Source organism: Chiloscyllium punctatum, chromosome 9 (assembly GCF_047496795.1).
Source record: "Chiloscyllium punctatum isolate Juve2018m chromosome 9, sChiPun1.3, whole genome shotgun sequence".
In the NCBI taxonomy this organism is placed as follows: Eukaryota; Metazoa; Chordata; class Chondrichthyes; order Orectolobiformes; family Hemiscylliidae; genus Chiloscyllium; species Chiloscyllium punctatum.
In genome coordinates this window covers 2,391,895-2,411,810 of record NC_092747.1, presented here as the reverse complement: position 1 = coordinate 2,411,810, position 19,916 = coordinate 2,391,895, and the positions used below count along the sequence as shown (strand labels likewise).

The 19,916-nt window shown below is 44.2% G+C and overlaps 1 protein-coding gene across 5 annotated transcripts in view; it reads left to right on the top strand.

Moving 5' to 3' along the window:
* The window catches only part of fhip1b (FHF complex subunit HOOK interacting protein 1B), a 179,838-nt gene that overhangs the window by 3,048 nt on the left and 156,874 nt on the right, over positions 1-19,916 (top strand). Inside the window, exon 2 of one of the 5 annotated variants that reach the window (XM_072576688.1) lies at positions 18,661-18,764. The exons of the other annotated variants lie outside the window; for them this stretch is intronic. The gene's annotated coding sequence lies outside the window, so the exon portion shown is untranslated. The remainder of the gene's footprint in view (positions 1-18,660; positions 18,765-19,916) is intronic. 5 annotated transcript variants of the gene reach the window in all.

Genomic DNA, 19,916 nt, shown 5'->3' with positions numbered 1-19,916 from the left:
GATGCAGTCTAGGCGACTGAAGACAGACAAAACTTTGGAAGAATATCAGGAATGTAGAACCAACCTGAAATGAGGAATTAAGAGGGCTAAAAGGGGTCATGAGGTATCCTTTGCAAGCAGGGTTAAGGAAAACCCCAAAGCTTTTTATTCATATATAAGGAGCAAGAGGGTAATTAGGGAAAGGGTTGACACACTCAAGGACAAAGGAGGAAAGATATGTGTGGAGTCAGAGAAAATGGGTGAGCTTTTAATGAGTATTTTGCATCGGTATTCACTGAGGAGAGGGACATGGTAGATATTGAGGTTAGGGATAGATCTTTGATTACTCTAGGTCAAGTTGGCATAAGGAGGGAGGAAGTTTTGGGTATTCTAAAAGGCATTAAGATGGACAAGTCCCCAGGTCCAGATGGAATCTATCCCAGGTTACTGAGGGATGCATGAGAGGAAATAGCTGGGCCTTTAACAAATATCTTTGCAGCATCCTTGAAAAAGGAGGAGGTCCCAGAGGACTGGAGAATTGCTAATATTGTCCTTTTGTTTAACGAGGGTAACAGGGATAATCCAGGTAATCACAAACCTGTGAGCCTGACGCAGTTACTAAGGGATGGGATATTTATCCATTTGGAAGAGAATGGGCTTATCAGAGCATGGTTTTGAGCAGGGAAGGTCATGCCTTACAAACCTAATAGAATTCTTTGAAGAGGTGACAAAGTTGATTAATGAGGAAAGGGATGCAGATATCACATACATGGACTTTAGTAAGGCATTTGATAAGGTTCCCCATAATAGGCTGATGAAGAAGGTGAAGTCGCATGGTATCCAGGATGTTCTAGCTGGATGGATAGAGAACTGGTTGGGCAACAGGAGTCAGAGAGTAGTAGTGGAAGGGAGCTTCTCAAAATGGAGACCTGTGACCAGTGATGTCCCACAGGGATCCGTGCTGGGACCACTGCTGTTTGTGATATACACAAATGATTTGGAGGAAGATGTAGGTTGCCTCATTAGCAAGTTTGCAGAATACACCAAGCTTGGTGGAGTAGCAGATAATGAAGGAGACTGTCAGACAATACAGCAGAATATAGATAGGTTGGAGAGTTGGGCAGAGAAATGGCAGATGGAGTTCAATCTGGACAAATGCAAGGTGATGCATTTTGGAAGATGCAATTCCAGAGCGAACTATACAGTAAATGGAAAAGTCCTGGGGAAAATTGATATACAGAGATCTGGGTGTTCAGGTCCATTGTTACCTGAAGGTGGCAACACTGGTCAATAGAGTGGTCAGGACGGCACACGGCATGCTTTCCTTCATCGGACGGGGTATTGAGTACAAGAGTTGGTAGGTCATGATACAGGGTAAAAACAATGGCTGCAGATGCTGGAAACCATGTTACAGTTGTGTAAGACTTTGGTTTGGCCATATGTGGAATACTGCATATAGCTCTGGTCACCACATTACCAAAAGGATGTGGATGCTTTGGAGAAAGTGAAGAGGAGGTTCACCAGGATTGCAAGGTTTGTAGCTCAGGTTGAGGTTTAGGGTGTAGGTTTGCTCGCTGAGCTGTAGGTTTGATATCCAGACGTTTCATTACCTGGCTAGGTAACATCATCAGTGGCGACCTCCAAGTGAAGCGAAGCTGTTGTCTCCTTCTTTCTACTTATATGTTTGTCCTGGATGGGATTCCTGGGGGTTTGTGGTGATGTCATTTCTTGTTTGTTTTCTGGGGGATTGATAGATGGTATCTAGATTTATGTGTTTGTTTTTGGCGTTGTGGTTGGAGTGCCAGGCATCTAGGAATTCTCTGACATGTCTTTGCTTAGCCGGTCCCAGGATAGATATGTTGTCCCAGTCGAAATGTTGGTTTTTTTTCATCCGTGTGTAGGGCTTCGAGGGAGAGAGGGTCGTGTCTTTTTGTGGCTAGCTGGTGTTCGTGTATCCTGGTGGCTAAGTTTTCTCCTGTTTGTCCTACGTAGTGTTTGTGGCAGTCCTTGCATGGAATTTTGTAGATGATGTTGGTTTTGTCCATGGGTTGTACTGGGTCTTTTAAGTTTGTTAGTTTTTGTTTGAGAGTGTTGGTGGGTTTGTGTGCTACTAGGATTCCGGGGGGTCTCAGTAGTCTGGCTGTCATTTCTGAAACTTTCCTGGGACGGGCTAAGCAAAGACATGCCAGAGAATTCCTAGAGGCCTGGCACTCCAACCACAACGCCATAAACAAACACATAGATCTAGATGCCATCTATCAACCGCCCCCACCGCCCCCCCCTGCCCCCCCCCCCCCAGAAAACGAACAGGAAATGACATCACCACAAACCCCCAGGAACCCCACCCAGGACAAACATATAAATAAAAAGCAAGAGACAACAGCTTCGCTTCACCTGGAGGTCACCACTGATGATGTTACCTAGCCAGGTAATGAAACGTCTGGATATCAAACCTACAGCTCACCAGGATATTGCCTGGTATGGAGGGTGCTAGCTATATGGAGAGGTTGAGTAAATTAGGATTATTTTCATTGGAAAGAAAGAGGTTGGGGGGGAACCCAATTGAGGCCTACAAAATCATGAGAGGTGTAGACAGGGTGGATAACAAGAACCTTTTTCCCAGAGTGGAGGACTCAATTACTAGGGGTCACGAGTTCAAAGTGAGAGGGGAAAGGTTTAGGGGAGATATACGTAGAACGTTCTTCAAGCAATGGGTGGTGGGGGCCTGGAATGCGTTGCCAGTGGAGGTGGTAGGGGTGGGAATGATAGCGTCATTTAAGATGTATCTAGACAGATGCATGAATGGGCAGGGAGCAGAGGGATACAGATTCTTAGAAAATAGTGGCAGGTTTGGATTGGCCAAGGCTTGGAGGGCCGAAGGTAAAAACAATGACTGCAGATGCTGGAAACCAGAGTCTAGATTAGAATGGTGCTGGAAAAGCACAGCAGTTCAGGCAGCCTCCGAGGAGCAGTAAAATCGACGTTTCAGGCAAAAGCCCTTCATCAGGAATCCAGGCAGAGAGCCTGAAGGTTGGAGAGATAAGTGAGAGGAGGGTGGGGGTGGGGAGAAAGTAGCATAGAGTACAATAGGTTAGTGGGGGAGAGGATGAAGGTGATAGGTCGGGGTGGGGTGGAGTGGATAGGTGGAAAGGAAGATAGGCAGGTAGGACAAGTCATGGGGACAGTGCTGAGCTGGAAGTTTGGAGCTGGGGTGAGGTGGGGGAAGGGCATATGTGGAAACTGTGGAAGTGTTCCGAGGCGGAAGATGAGGCGTTCTTCCTCCAGGCGTCTGGTGGTGAGGGAGCGCCGTGAAGGAGGCCCAGGACCTCCACGTCCTCAGCAGAGTGGGCGGGGGAGTTAGAAGGGCCTGTTCCTGTGCTGCAATGTTCTTTATTCTTTTGTAAAGTTTCCAGCCTTCACTACCTTCCCAGACAGTACATTCAGGTTCCCACCACCCTCTGAATGAAAATTTATTTTCTCAATTCCCATCTGAATCTCCTGTCCCTTACCCTAAAACTATGCCCTCTTGTGATTGAACCCTCAACCAAGGGGAACAGCTGCACTCTATTTACCCTGTCCACAGCCCTCATAATCTTAAACACCTCAATCACTTCCATCCCCTCAGCATTCTCTAGTTTCTCCTTACAGCTCAATTGCTCCATCCTAGGCAACATCCTGGTGAACCTCCTCTGTACTCCCTCTAGTGCCATCACATCCTTCCTGTAGTGAGGTGACTGGAACTGCATAACTTCTCAGAAATCAGTCTGGTAAACTTTCTCACTATTGAAGGTGTGCAAAGAAAGTCCTTCCTCAGGGAAGGATACTAATACTCTACGCAATACTCCAAGTATGGTCTTATAAAAGCCCTGCATAGTTACAACAAGGCATCTCTGCTGTAGAACATAGAACATAGAACAATACAGCACAGAACAGGCCCTTCGGCCCACGATGTTGTGTCGAACTTCTATCCTAGATTAAGCACCCATCCATGTACCTATCCAAATGCCGCTTAAAGGTCGCCAATGATTCTGACTCTACCACTCCCACGGGCAGCGCATTCCATGCCCCCACCACTCTCTGGGTAAAGAACCCACCCCTGACATCTCCCTTATACCTTCCACCTTTCACCTTAAATTTATGTCCCCTTGTAACACTCTGTTGTACCCAGGGAAAAAGTACTCGAATTGTCTTGCTTATGAAGGCCAGCATGTCTCTCTGAGTCTTTTGGTAACGGACAGGTGAAAATCTGTCGGTGTTTATGTGGATTTCCAGAAGGCATTTGATAAAGTGTCACGTAAGAGACTGTTAACTAAGGTTAATGGAATTGAGGGCAACTTACTGACATGGTTGGGAAATTGCTTGAGTGCCAGGTGACACAAAGAATAGATAATGAGTAGATATTGCAATTGGCAGAATGTGACAAAGTGATGTCCCACAGTATCTCTGTTAAGGCCTCAATTATTCTCATTATGTATTAAATCTAGGCATAGAAAGTCATCTATCCAAAGTTTCTGATGGATAGTATATATGATAGCATAAACAGGGATATTGATAGATTAAGTGAATGGATGAAGTTGTGGCAGATGGAGTTCACTGTAAGCAAGTGTGAGGTTGTCCATATAGGAAATACCCTGATCTAGATGATATCAACTGCATCTCAGAGACTTGACAGATCAGGTACATGGATTATTTTTATTGAAAGAGATTTTTTTTGACAAAAATGATAAAATTACAAAAGAGATAATATTACAATCTTATAGTACAACAACAATAATGATAAATCTACAAAACAATTCAAAAATGCCAAAAGAAAAGGAACAATCTTCCCATACTACAATTCAATAAATAATTTTTCATTGTAAGTTAAATTAAATTAGGTTGAATTGAGCTAAATTAAACTTACACCACTCGGCGCCACCCCACCGAAGCTCCCATCGTTGGAGCATCAGTTAACATCCTCATAGTTATTCGGGATTCTTCCTCTCTGGGTCCCCAGCCTGCAGATACAGTCTTTGTGACTATCCAAAGGCCCTAATCAGTATGGCTAACAAGTCTGTGTGATTCAAAAAGGGCTGGCATTTCTGATAAAGTAGTTCTGTTTTCTGCTGCACCATACTTGTAAGGAAGTATCAGGAAACATGGTCCATCACTAACCCATGCCATCCCAAATGCCCAGTAGGAGTTTCTGAGACCCAGCTCATCAGAATGTTCTTCCTCACGCTGTATGTTAAGAACGTTAAACAATTTCTTCCCATGCTCATCTAGAGAAGGCAGATTCGGCGTTCCCAGAAGGAGGGATACCGGATCTGCCTTAACCTCAGTCCCCAAGATCTCCTCCAACACATTTGTTATGGTGCTCCAATATCTATGAATGTTATGGCACGACCACAAGCAATGTGTGAGAGTACCGATGTCTATTTTATATTTAAGGCACTTTGGAGATGCTCCTTTTTAAATTTTGCTAGCCGCTCTGGGGCCAGATGGGCCCTGTGGAGAACTTTAGTTGCATGGCCTTTTGCAAAATCTTTTCCACATTCTCTCAGATATCCTCCCCTCTGACGAAATTTCAGCTCCCAATTCTTGATTCTGTAAAGCCTTTCAGTATCTTCTGAGGCACCCCCTCCCTGTAAATGATCAAGGGTACTAACAGACTGAGTGCCCGTGTACCGAAGCACTCTCCTCTCCACATTAGACTTATAGGGACGAACCAATAGCATGGTCCTTTTCTGTATAAAGTCCCTGATCTGAAAATAACAGAAGAGGTCCCTACTGGATAACCCATATTTATGACTCAGCTGATCAATTGACATCATGACCTCCCCCTCAAATAAGTCTCCCAAACAGGAGATTCCCCTAGACTCTCATATCTTAAAGTCAGAATCCATAAGTCCTAGCCAAAATCCTGGTATTCCTATGATTAGATTAGATTAGATTAGATTAGATTCCCTACAGTGTGGAAACAGGCGCTTCACCAACAAGTCCACACCGACCCTCCGAAGAGTAACCCACCCAGACCCATTTCCCCCCGACTAATGCACCTAACACCATGGCCAATTTACTTAACCTGCACATCTTTGGACTGTGGGAGGAAACTGGAGCAACTGGAGGAAACCCAAGTAGACACAGAGAATGTGCAAACTCCACACAGACAGTCACCCGAGGATGGAATTGAACTGAGACCCTGGTGCTGTGAGACAGCAGTGCTAACCACTGAGCCATTGAAGGGGGTGAGCAGGGAGGTCTTATGTAAATTACCCTTGCTCTGTTGCATCATTGACCATGTTAATGACAATCGGATTTTTACAATACTCTGTGACAGTTCTCATCCTGCCCATGAATAGCAAATTAATAAGGGGACATTTTGCCTCCTCAATATTGAGCTATATTGACCTCGGATCCTGAGAAGACCAATTATTCACATAAGTCAATAAAGATATTATTTGATATCTTTTGAAGGCTGGGAGGTCTACCCTCCCCACCCCCCATTCCCTCTGGAAGCTGCAGCTTAGCAAACTTAATAAGGGAGTGCCTGCGGTGCCAAATGAAAGATCCAAGCCACCCATTAAGTATCCGCAGCGCTTGCCTAGGTAGCACCAGAGGGAGCGTTCGCATGGGGTGTAGTAGGTGAGGAAGAGCATTCATTTTGATCAGAGCTATTCGACCCAACCAGGATATTGGTAGCACCTCCCAACACTGAAGGTCTTGTCTTATCTTCCCGAGTAATTGTACAAAATTAGCTTTGTACAATTGGTTAAAGGCTGGGGTGTTGAAAATACCTAAATATAGGAAACCTCCCTGTGACCACCAAAAAGGAAATTGAATTCTACCTTTAAGGTCAGGTATTGCCACGAGGCCCCCCCCTCCCCATGGGCATGGCCTCCAATTTTGTAAAGTTACTTTTATAACCTGAAAAAGAGCCCAATAAATTAATATTTTGTATTAAATGAGGCACAGACATTGTCGGATTAGCCAGAAAGAGAAGGGCATCATCTGCATAGAGAGTGATTTTATGCTCTCCTACTCCCACTTCTGGGGCAACTATTTTGGGGTCCTTCCGAATAGTTTCCACCAGTGGTTCAATCACTAAAGTAAGTAGTAGCAGTGAAAGGAAGCACTCTTGTCGGCCTCTCCTACCAATAATAAAATTGTCTGATTTTATGCCATTTGTGAGAACTGCTGCCATGGGATCGCTATACAACACTGCCACCCACCTGGCAAAGACCCCCCCACCCCCTAAGACCAAACCGTTCCAAGACATAAAAAAGAAATGGCCATTCCACCTGATCAAACGCTTTTTCTGCATCTAGGGAGACCTTTGCTGGCACACCCTGGACTATATTCAAACCTCTTCTGATGTTGTTACAGGACCTGCGACCCTGTCTGGTCCTCCTTTACAATAGAGAGCAATATCTTCTCCAGCCTCAACACTAACGTTTTAGACAGAATTTTAAAATCTACATTTAGCAGCGAGATAGGTCTGTACAAGATGCAGTCCTCAGGATCTTGCCCTCCCTTAAGAATAAGGGAACTATTAGCTTCCCTGAGAGAGGGCAGAAGGCAGTCCTGACTGTATGAATGGTTATACATGCCCAACCTTGGCTCAATGAACATGTTTATAAACTCCTTATAAAACTCGCTCGGGAATCTACCTGGGCCAGGTGCTTTGCCACTTGGAGCTGCCTTGCCGCTGCTTGTACCTCTTGTGTTGTCAGAGGGGCATTCAAAAGAGAGGCCTGCTCTGAAGTTATACCTGGAAGATCCAAATTCTGAGAAAAGGACTCCATCCTTGCCAACCCATCCTCACAGCCCTCTGACTGGTATAACTTTGCATAAAATTTCCTAAATGCTGTGTTGATCTTCTTGGACTCATGAGTGGAAGTACCAATACCCTCTCTAATGGACGTGATAGATTGAGGAGCGCTCTTCTTCCTGTCCAGATATGTCAAGTGTCTACCTGGATTATTACTGTCTCAAATAGTCTTTGCTTCGTGAAGGACACCTCTCTATTTGCTATCTGGATGAGCACTGTATTCAGAGCAGCCCAGAGAGCTGTAATCCGCTGTAGCTTAGTCACAGACGGTCTGTCAAAATATGCCATCTTGGCTGCCTTCAAGTGGGCCTCAAGTATGCACTGTTGCTCTCCCCTCTGTCTCTTCCGGGTCACTTAGTACAAGATAATCATACTCCTTGAATAAGCCTTGGCACACTCCCAGAGCACTGGTGGATTACTAGCTGTACCCATATTAAAACCCAAGAAAGTCTTGAACTCCCTTATGAAATTGTGAGCTTACTGTCTTTCAAGAGAAAAATATCCATGCGCCAATGCCATGTGTCTGTCCTGTTACCCTTGACCTTAACCTCCAAATACCCTGCCGCATGGTCTGAAATGGCTACATTCCTAATCTTACAGGTTAGTACTGAATCCAAAAACAGCTGATGGGGCAAAAACCATATTGATCCTTTTGTGGCGTTTGTGTGGGTTATAGAAGGAAGTAAAATCCCTTCTCTTAGGGTGAATACACTTCCACACACCCACCAACCCCAACTTCCCACATAGGCCCACCAACTGTTTGGATTGTGAGGAGGTGCCCGAAAGACCCCTTGGCATCCTAGCCACCTTGGGATCCATAAGATGATTGAAGTCTCCCCTTATAATGGTGTGGCACACTCCAAGGGCCATCAGCCTGGAAAGTGCATCAATTAAAAATTTGAGAGGGTGTGCCAGCGTGGAGGTTGGGAGGGGTGATAGGGGTAGTAGACATTCAAAATGCTGTACTCCTCTCCATGTATTAGGGCTTTGAGGATCACAAATCACCCATACTCTTCCTTAATTTGGTGTATCAACTGGAGTGATAGATTCTTCTGTATTAGTATAGCCACTCCTCTGTTTTTGGAATTAAAACACGAGAAGAGCACCCGGCTGAACCCTCCCTGCTGTATCTTTAGATGCTCCTTATCATATAAGTGTGTTTCTTGTAGCAGAGCAACATTGACCCTCTCCTTTCTGAGACTCTAGAGCACTTGCTTTCATTTAACCGGTGAGTGACTGCCCTTTATGTTCCAGGTGCACCATCTAAATGAACAACTAGCCATAACTGTCTAAAGCGGCCCTTAATCATGCCCAGCCCCAACCCCACTCCGAGAGGAAGAATCCTACTCGTAACGTGCCAAGTGGAAAAAAATGCAACTACAAACACTACCAAAGCAAAAATTCTAATAACTACTCCTAAAATAAACAAAAGTCAAATAATTAGAGACTTTTCCCCCTTGCCCACAAGGGGTACTCATCCTCCTCACTAACACCTCCATGGCTCCTTCCAGCTGAAGCCGCACCCCAAACCCAGGCAAAACAGAAACAAAGAAATCATATATCTTATACATATGGAAATTAAAAGTGGGCATCCAACCCATCCCACCCATACATTGACCCCGCTTGTAGTCAATAAAAGAAATGATAACCCTTAACCACAAAAAAAGAAATAACAGGGACTAGCAAAAATAACAAGAAAGGGAAAGAAGTAACAGTCCCACATATTACAGGAACAAAACCAGGCACACAAAGTAAACAGTCAAGATTAGAGTGGTGTTGGAAAAGCACAGTAAGTCAGGCAGCATCCAAGGAGCAGGAAAATAGACGTTTCGAGCAAAAGCCCTACAAAGTAAACAACAGAAAGAACAAAGAAACACTATTGTCCATAGTATTTGACCCTAACCAGTCTATTTTAAGTTAAAAATCACACAACACCAGGTTATAGTCCAACAGGTTTAATTGGAAGCACACTGGCTTTCGGAGCAACACTCCATCAGGTGATAGTGGAGGGCTTGATCGTAACACAGAATTTATAGCAAAAATTTACAGTGTGATGTAACTGAAATTATACATTGAAAAATTGATTGTTAAGCCTTTCATCTGTTAGAATACAGTGATAGTTTCACCTCTTACATGTGTAAATCACAAAACTTTTTTTTAAAGTTGCATTCTCGGGTTAGCTGTTAACAATGGTGATAGCTAGACAATATGTTGAAGGTGTTGGCCCCCTGTGTTCTCTGTCTATGACCTGATGTTTAGATTGATTCTAATCTAAAAAGTGAGATAACAGAGTTTTACATAAATTCATGCAGTTTTTGAGCTTGGAGTTCTACATGAATGCATGCAGTTTTTGAACAAAGTACAACGTAACTCTGCAAGTACAAATTCACCCCACAAAATATGTGTATGTATGTGTGTAGTGAGTGCAGAGTGTCTTAAGTCTGTGAGGGGGTGTATGTGTGAGTGTGGGAGTGTGTGTGTCTATAAGGATGTGTGTGGGTGGCTATTCTCCAAATCAAGTCTATTTTAAAGTACCTAGGAAATCCTTTGCCCTCTTTGCTGTATCAAAATTCTGCATGGATCCTTCATGGCTGAAGCGTAGCATTGCCGGGTACCTTACAGAATATTGAAGTCTCTTAGCCTCTTCTTTACTTCTTCATAAGATTTCCTCTTTTGGAAAATAGCCACCACAGGGAGACAGACACCAAGACTTGGTGAGAGAAGTGTGTGAATGACTGAGTGTCAGATACACAGAGAGAGAAACAGAGAGACCCCTGCATACAAGGGAAGAGAAACAAGGAGAGATAACTACAGGGAGAGAGATTATATTCCAACAGGTTTATTAGAAATCACAAGCTTTCGGAGCTTTGCCATTTTGTCAGGTGAAGTCTGGGGTAAAAAGAGAGAGAGAGATACACAATCATAGGGAGAGTGAGTGTGTGTGAGACTGAGAGACCAGGAAACCGCTGCAGAGAGTGAAGCAATTGAGTGTAAGACACCAGTAGGATGGTATGGTGGCTCAATAGTTAGCACTGCTGCATCACAGCACTAGGGCCCTGGGCTTGATTCCACCCTCAGGCGACTGTGTGGTTTTTACACATTCTCACCATAATTGTGTGGGATTCCTTCAGGTGTTCTGCTTTCCTCCCACTGTCCAAAGACGTGCAGGTTAGGTTGATTAGCCATGGGAAATGCAGGGATAAATTAGGAGGCTGGGTCTGGATGGGATGCACTTCAGAGGTTCGGTGTGGATTTGGTGGCCAAATTGCCAGCCTCCATTCTGTAGGATTTTAGACATAGACATAGACATAGAACGTTACAGCACAGAACAGGTCCTTCAGCCCTCGATGTTGCACCAACCCTTGAAATTAGTCTGATGCCCATCTAACCTACACTGTTTCATTATTATCTATATGTATGTCCAATGACCATTTAAATGCTCTTAATGTCGGCAAGTCTACTACTGTTGCAGGCAGGCCGCTTCATGTCTCCACTACTGTCTGAGTAAAGAAATTACCCCTTATATCTGTCCTATATCTATCACCTTTCAATTTAAAGCAATATCCCTTTGTGCTAGCCATCATCACCTGAGGAAAGAGGCTCTCACTCTCCACCCTACCTAACCCTCTGATTATTTTATGTGTCTCTATTAAGTCACCTCTCAACCTTTTTCTCTCCAATGCAAATAGCCTCAGTTCCCTCAGCCTTTCCTCATAAGACCATCCTTCCATACCAGGCAACGTCCTAGTAAATCTCCTCTGAACCCTTTCCAAAGTGACCACATCCTTCCTATAATGCAGTGACCAGAACTGCACACAATACTCCAGGTGTGGCCTTACCAGTGTCTTGCACAATGATGCATGACCTCGTAGCTCCGAAACTCAATCCCCCTACCAATACACGCCAACACAATAGATGCCTTCTTAACAACCCTATCAACCTGGGTGGCACCTGGGATTTATGCACCTGGACACAGATCTCTCTGTTCAGCTGCACTGCCAAGAATCTTACCATTAACCCAGTACTCTGCATTCGTCTGAAGTGAACTACCTCACTTTTCTGCATTAAACTGCATCTGCCACCTCTCAGCCCAGCTCTGCATCTTATCAATGTCCCTCTGTAACCACACAACGTCCTTCGGCACTATCCATAACTCTGCCTATCTTTGTGTCATCTGCAACTTTACTAACCCATCCTTCTATGCCTACATCCAGATCATTTATAAAAATGACAAGCATCGGTGGACCCAAAACAGATCCTTGCGGCACACCACTGGCAACTGAGCTCCAGGATAAACATTTCCCACCAACCTCCACTCTCTGTCTTCTTTCAGCTAGCCACTTTCTGATCCAAACCACCAAATCACCCTCAATTCCAAAACTCTGCATTTTGTGCAATAGTCTACCATGTGGAACCTTATCAAACGCCTTACTGAAATCCATATACATCATATCAACCACTTTACCTTCATCTACCTGTTTTGTCACCTTCTCAAAGAACTCAGTAAGGTTAGAGACGCACAACCTACCCTTCACAAAACCGTGTTGACTAGCCCTATTCAAGTTATTCCTTTCTCGATGATTATAAATCCTATCTCTTATAGCCCTTTCCAACACCTTACCCACAACCGAAGTAAGGTTCACTGGCCTGTAATTACCTGCATTGTCTCTAATCCCCTTCTTAAACAAGGGAACAACATTTGCTATCCTCCAGTCTTCTGGCACTCATCCTGTCGACAATGATGACATAAAGATCAAAGCCAAAGGCTCTACAATCTCCTCCCTGGATTCCTAGAGAATCCTAGGATAAAGTCCATCTGGCCCAGGGGTCTTAGCTATTTTCAGATCCTGCAAATTGCTAAAACCTCCTCTTTGTCAACCACAATCCCATCTAATCTTGTATCTCCGTATTCTCATTAACATTGCCCTTTTCCAATGTGAATACTGACAAAAAGTATTCATTAAGTGCTTCCCCTCTATCCTCAGATTCCACACACCAATTCCCTCTACTATCTTTGATTGGCCCTAATCTTACTCTAGTCATTCTTTTGTTCCTGATATACATCTAAAAGGCCTTAGGGTTTTCCTTGATCCTATCTGCCAACAACTTCTCATGTCCTCTCCTGGCTCTTCTTAGCCCTCTCTTTAGATCTTTTCTGGCTAACTTATAACTCTCAAGCCCCCTAACTGAACCTTCACACCTCATCCTCAGCACTGACCCTCCAACAGTGCAGCACTCCCTCAGCACTAACCGTCCGACAGTGTGGTACACCCTCAGCACTGCTCCTCCGACAGTGCGGCACTTCCTCAGTACTGACCCTTCGATAGTGCAGTACTCTCTCAGTATTAACACTGCAGCAGCTTGATACTATCTTAGTGCTTTGGGTGTGGTGTTCTGGAAAATGTTTGTTTGTCTGGATTGTGTGGTTTGGATGGGATTGGCATGTTTAACTTTCTTATTGCTTAAGCAAGGCTGCGCCTGAACATGCAAAAAACCTGCAGCACCTGCCCCTGAGTGCATCATCGAGCTCACTGAGCTGTGTGTCAGATCCTGTCACTTGCTGCAGAAGTTGGCACATTTTGGTGGGTCCTGGGTGAATTGCAGGGTGTGTTCAAAATTTCAAACTGTGCTCTCCAAACTTTAAAGTAATGCTTTCCAAACTTTAAAGTAATGCTTTTTAACCTCACCACACCATCCCCGCCTTTGCATAGGCTTGTGACTCTTGGTTAGCTTGTATGCGGAGAAAGGGATTAAGCACAGGGCTGAGAGTTAAAGAAGGCAGGGTGTGCTAGGCTGGCTGTGTTATTTCAATTGTAATGAAGGTTACCACATAGGCCACCCTGCAATTTGAAGCTATCCACTGTAGTTCATTAACTCTAGTAGTCATGATTTGGAGATGCCGGTGTTGGACTGGGGTGTACAAAGTTAAAAATCACACCACACCAGGTTATAGTCCAACAGGTTTAATTGGAAGCACTAGCTTTCGGAGCGCTGCTCCTTCATCAGGTGGTTGTGATGAAGGAGCGGCGCTCCGAAAACTAGTGCTTCCAATTAAACCTGTTGGACTATAATCTGGTGTGGTGTGATTTTTAACTTTAATGTAAGATTTGTTGAACCCGGAGGTAAAATGTAAATACCGTTTCCACGCAGATTAAATTGATTGAATGCTTCTAGTTCAGCAATTGTAGTGACCTGTTTAAGGAAGCTTCTCTCATTGAGTGACAAAGAATTCAGACTTTCCATGGTAAAGGGACCAGCTATAGAATTGAACAATTGTCTTTCCTTTCAGCTCAATGTTTGGATGTTTACCCTTTGAGTTGCTTGACATTTGGTTCCTGAGATTTGTTTTTAGGGATTTGCACAAATTTAACTTCTGCAGAAGTGTTGCAAGGAAGTGACATGGATAGTAATGCAATCAAGCAAACATGAAATGATCGTAAGATGATAAGAAATTAAGCAGGAGTATTTTCATTCCCCATACACCATTCAGCAAGATCAGGGCTGTTCTGATAGTGGTCACAACTCCACTTTCCTGTCTGTCCAACCCCCTTATCAATCCAAAATCTATCAAAATCAGTCTTGCGGACAGTACGGTGGCTCAGTGATTAGCACTGCTGCCTTACAGTGCCAGGGACCCGGGTTCGATTCCAGTCTCAGGTGACTGTCTGTGTGGAGTTTGCACATTCTCCCTGTGTCTGCGTGAGTTTCCCCTGGGTGCTCCGGTCTCCTCCCACAATCTAAAGATGTACAAGGTTAGGTGAATTGGCCATGCTAAATTGTCCACAGTGTTAAGTGCATTAGTCAGGGGTAAATATAGGGTAGTGGAATGGGTCTGGGGGGGGTTACTCTTCGGAGGGTCCGTGTGGACTTTTTGGGCTAAATGGCCTGTTTCCACACTGCCGGGAATCTAATCTAATCTTGAATAGATTCATTGACTCGGTTTATACATAAATCTGTGGAAGGGAGTTCCAAAGACTGGTGTCCTTCGGGAGAAATTTCTTCTCATCTTCTCAACTGGACAGTCCTTATTTTCAAACTCTGCTCCTGGTTTGAGTCTCTCCTACAAGAAGGCACATCCTCTAAGCATCCAGTCTGTCAGAACCCTGCAGAATCCTATAAAAATCACTAAGGCCTCCTCTGGTTCTTCTAAACTTTAGTGAGTATAGACCCAGCCAGCATTACCCTTCTTCACAAGGCTGTCTACTCATCCCAGGAACCACATGAGCGAACCTTCTCTGAATTGTTTTATGTGATGGCCTGGCATTGCAACACTGACATCTGTAGAAGATCAGGAAACCAAAAATTTACACTCATCTCACAACCTGTGATCTCATTAATGTCCTGCATAGTTGCACCAATTCTTTCCTACCAACAAGTCTGCTGCTGCCCCTTTTAACTTCGTTTTCTCTTCTTTCATGAGATCTGGGTGTTGCCAGCTAACCCAGCACTTATTGTCTGTTCCCAGTTACAAATATATAACAGATGAATTAGGAGCAGAAATAGACCATTTGTGTCTTCAAGCCTGCTCTCTATTAATAAGATCATGGCTGACTTGCTTGTGTTTCACATTCCACGATCACATCCATCTCCTGATAACACTTCTTTTCCTGCCTAAGGAGAAGCTATTTATTTCTGTCTTAAAAATACTTCATGACCCATCTCCACTGTTTTCTGAGGCAAAGTATTCTGACAGAGATTTTCAAAGTTTCTCCACCCCTCTGAGAGAAAGTTTTCCCTTTATCTATCTTAAAATGGTGACCCCTGATTTTTAAACAGTGTCCTCTGGTTCTAGACTGTCCCACAAGCGGAAACATACATTCCTTTAATAAAGAAGCAAAATACTCCAAATGCTGAAAATCTGAAACAAACACAGAAATTACTTCAGAAGCTCAGTAGCTCTGGCAGCATTTGCGAAGAGAGAGAAACAGAGTTAACATCTCGAGTCCGGTATGACCACCTTCTCTCCATCCACCCAGTCAAGACCATTCAGGATTTTATGCACTTGAATCAAATAACCCCTCACCCTTCTAAACTCTACTGGAAACAATCTCAGTCAGTCTAAATTGATTCCACTCAGTCCAGGTGTAAAATGAGTAAACCTCTTTTCCCCTGACAAGCTGGTGGTGAACTGCTTATAGTCCTGCTAGAGTACTGCTGGGGTGTAAGGGTGCCACAATTCTGTTAGAAATGGAGTTGCTGGATTTAGACCCTTCCATGCTGATGGATCAGCAACTATAGTTGCAAATCAAGATGACGTGTGGTTTGGTTGTGTCCCCATGCATCTGCAGCCCTCATCCTTCTCGGAGGTATAAGTCATGGTTTTGATATGATTTTGAGATGCTGGTGTTAGACTGGGGTGTACAAAGTTAAAAATCACACAACACCAGGTTTAATTGGAAGCACACTAGCTTTCGGAGCAACGCTCCTTCATCAGGTGATTGTGGAGGGCTCGGTCGTAACACAGAATTTATAGCAAAAATTTGCAGTGTGATTTAACTGAAATTATACATTGAAAAATTGATTGTCTATTAAGCCTTTCATCTGTTAGAAGACAGTGATAGTTTCACTTCTTTCATGTGTAAATCACAAAACTCATTTTTAAAAGTTGCATTCTCGGGTTAGCTGGTAACAATGGTGATAGCTAGACAATATGGTGAAGGTGTTGGCCCCCTGTGTTCTCTGTCTATGCCATGGTGTTTAGATTGATTCTAATCTAAAAAGTGAGATAACCGAGTTTTACATAAATTCATGCAGTTTTTGAGCTCAGAGTTCTACATGAATGTATGCAGTTTTTGAACAAAGTACAATGTAACTCTGCAAGTACAAATTCACCCCACAAAGTATGTGTGTGTGTGTAGTGAATGCAGAGTGTCTTAAGTCTGAGGGGGTGCATGTGTGGGAGTGTGTGTGTCTATAAGGGTGTGTGTGGATGTCTGTGTGTACCTGTGTCCATGTGAGAGTGTGTGTGTAGGAATATCTCTGTGTGTGTGTGTGCAATGGTGCAATGGTGATCATCTGTAATGTGACATGAACCCAAGGTCCCGGTTGAGGCCCTCCCTATGGGTACCGAACTTAGCTATCAGCCTCTGCTCGGCCACTTTCCTCTGCTGCCTGTCCCGAAGTCCACCTTGGAGGATGGTCACCCAAAGGTCAAAGGCTGAATGTCCTGGACGACTGAAGTGTTCCCCAACTGGGAGGGAACCCTCTTGTCTGTTGATTGTTGTGCGGTGCCTCCGGAGGCATGGTACATTGGGGAAACCGAGCAAAGGTTACGACAACGGATGAATGGGCACTCCACAACAATCAATAGACAGGAGGGTTCCCTCCCAGTTGGGGAACACTTCAGTGGTCCAGGACATTCAGCCTCGGACCTTCGGGTGACCATCCTCCAAGGTGGACTTCGGGACAGGCAGCAGAGGAAAGTGGCCGAGCAGAGGCTGACAGCTAAGTTCGGTACCCATAGGGAGGGCCTCAACTGGGACCTTGGGTTCATGTCACATTACAGGTGATCACCATTGCACTACACACACACAGACATTCCTACACACACACACACACACACACACACACACACACACACACACACACACACACACACACACACACACACACTCTCACATACACACGGACACAGGTGCACACAGACACCCACACACACACTCCCACACATGCACCCCCTCACAGACTTAAGACACTCTGCACTCACTACACACACACACACACACTTTCTCTCACTCACAACGCCCACCCCAGACAGACAGACACACACAGACAGACAAAGACCCACATGCACACACATATGTTGTGGGGTGAATTTGTACTTGCAGAGTTACATTGCACTTTGCTCAAAAAACTGCATACATTCATGTCGAACTCTGAACTCAAAAACTGCATGAATTTATGTAAAACTCTGTTATCTCACTTTTTAGATTAGAATCAATCTAAACATCAGGTCATAGACAGAGAACACAGGGGGCTAACACCTTCAACATATTGTCTAGCTATCACCATTGTTAACAGCTAACCCGAGAATGCAACTTTTAAAAAAAGGGTTTTGTGATTTACACATGAAAGAAGTGAAACTATCACTGTATTCTAACAGATGAAAGGCTTAACAGACAATCAATTTTTCAATGTATAATTTCAGTTACATCACACTGCAAATTCTTGCTATAAATTCTGTGTTACGATCGAGCCCTCCACAATCACCTGATGAAGGTGCGTCGCTCCGAAAGCTAGTGCGCTTCCAATTAAACCTGTTGGACTGTAACCTGGTGTTGTGTGATTTTTAACATGGTTTTGGTACTTTGTGATGTTTACATACAATTATCCTGATTTCTGTTGAAGAAATCTTAGAAATTACATCTCGTAGGTGATAAACACTGCTGATACACTGCATCATTGGTGAATGGAATGAATGTTGAAGGTTGCCTTGTCCTGGATGGTATCAAGCTCCTTGAGTTTTGTTGGAGTTGCACTTAACCAAACGCGGAGTATTCCATCCTGGCCCTTATTTGTGTTTTGTAGGTTTGGGTGTTCGGACGTGAGTTAGTTGTCAGAGAACTTCTAGCCTCTGATCTGTTCTTAGAGCCAGAAAGCCATACTGCATAGAAACAGGCCTTTCAGCCCACCAAGTGTGTGCCTATAGCCACGGTATTTAAATGGCTGGTCCAGTCAGTTTCTTTTCAATGATAATCTCCAAGTTGTTTGATATGAATGAGCAATGCTATTGAATGTCAATAGGCAATAGTTAGATTCTCTATTCAAAGTTTGTATAAAGATTTGTAGCTTGGGTGTTGGGGGTTGCAGTGGTTGTGAGTATGTTCACCGAGCTGGGAATTTGGTTTACAGATGTTTCGTCCCTTTTCTAGGGACATCCTCAGGGCTGTGGAGCCTCCTGTGAAGCGTGGCTGTATGATGTGTCGGTTGGAACACTTGGTTTTGTTCCTACTACTTCCAGTTGTTCGTTGCAGTGGTTGGTATTTTTGGTCCATGTCAATGTGTTTATTGATGAAGTCCATGTACAGAAAAGCTGCATACACAGACCAGATCCTGAATTATAACAGCAACCACCCAAACACACAAGAGAAGCTGCATTCGGACCTTGATCAAAGGGCTACATTGAACAAAGAACAAACCAAATGTACAGCCCAGGAACAGGCCCGCCAAGCCTGAGCCGATTCAAATCCACTGTCTACACCTATCACCCAATTCCTAAGCATCTGTATCCCTCTGCTCCCCACCTCCTCATGCATCTGTCCAGACGCATCTTAAATTAATCTACTGTGCCAGCCTCTACTACCTCTTGTGGCAACACGTTCCGGGTACCTACCACCCTCTGTGTAAAGGACTTGCTGCTTATATCCCTCTTAAACTTTTCACTTCTCACTTTGAATGCGTGATGTCATGTTATTGAATCCCTCACCCTGGAAAAAAGCTTGTCTCTATTCACCCTGTCTATACCCTTCATGATTTTATAAACCTCAATCACGTCCCCCTCAATCTCCTTTTTTCTAATGAAAGCAATCCTAACCCACTCAACCTCTCTTCATAGCTAGCACCTTCCATACCAGGCAACATCCTCGTATACCTTCTCTGCACCCTCTCCAAAGCGTCCACATCCTTTTGGTAATATGGCGACCAGAACTGTACACAGTATTCTAAATGTTGCCTAACCAAACTCCTGTACAATTGTAACATGACCTGCCAACTCTTATACTCGATATCATGTCCAATGAAAGCAAGCATACCATATACCTTCTTGACCACTCTATCCACCTATGCAGCCACCTTCAGGGTACAATGGACCTGCACTCCAAGATTTCTCTGCTCATTAACTTTTCCCAAGGCTCTTCCGTTTATAGTATAGTTCGCTTGAGAATTAGACTTCCCAAAATGCATCACTTCACCTTTGCCTGGATTGATCTCCATCTGCCACTTCTCCATCCATCTCTCCAGTCTATCTATACTCTCCTGTATTCTTTGACAGTCCCCTATGCTTTCTGCTACTCCACCAATCTTCGTGTCATCTGCAAACTTACTGATCAGACCACCAAAGCCCTCCTCCATATCATTTATGTATATCACAAATAACAGTGGCCCCAGCACTGATCCCTGTGGAACACCA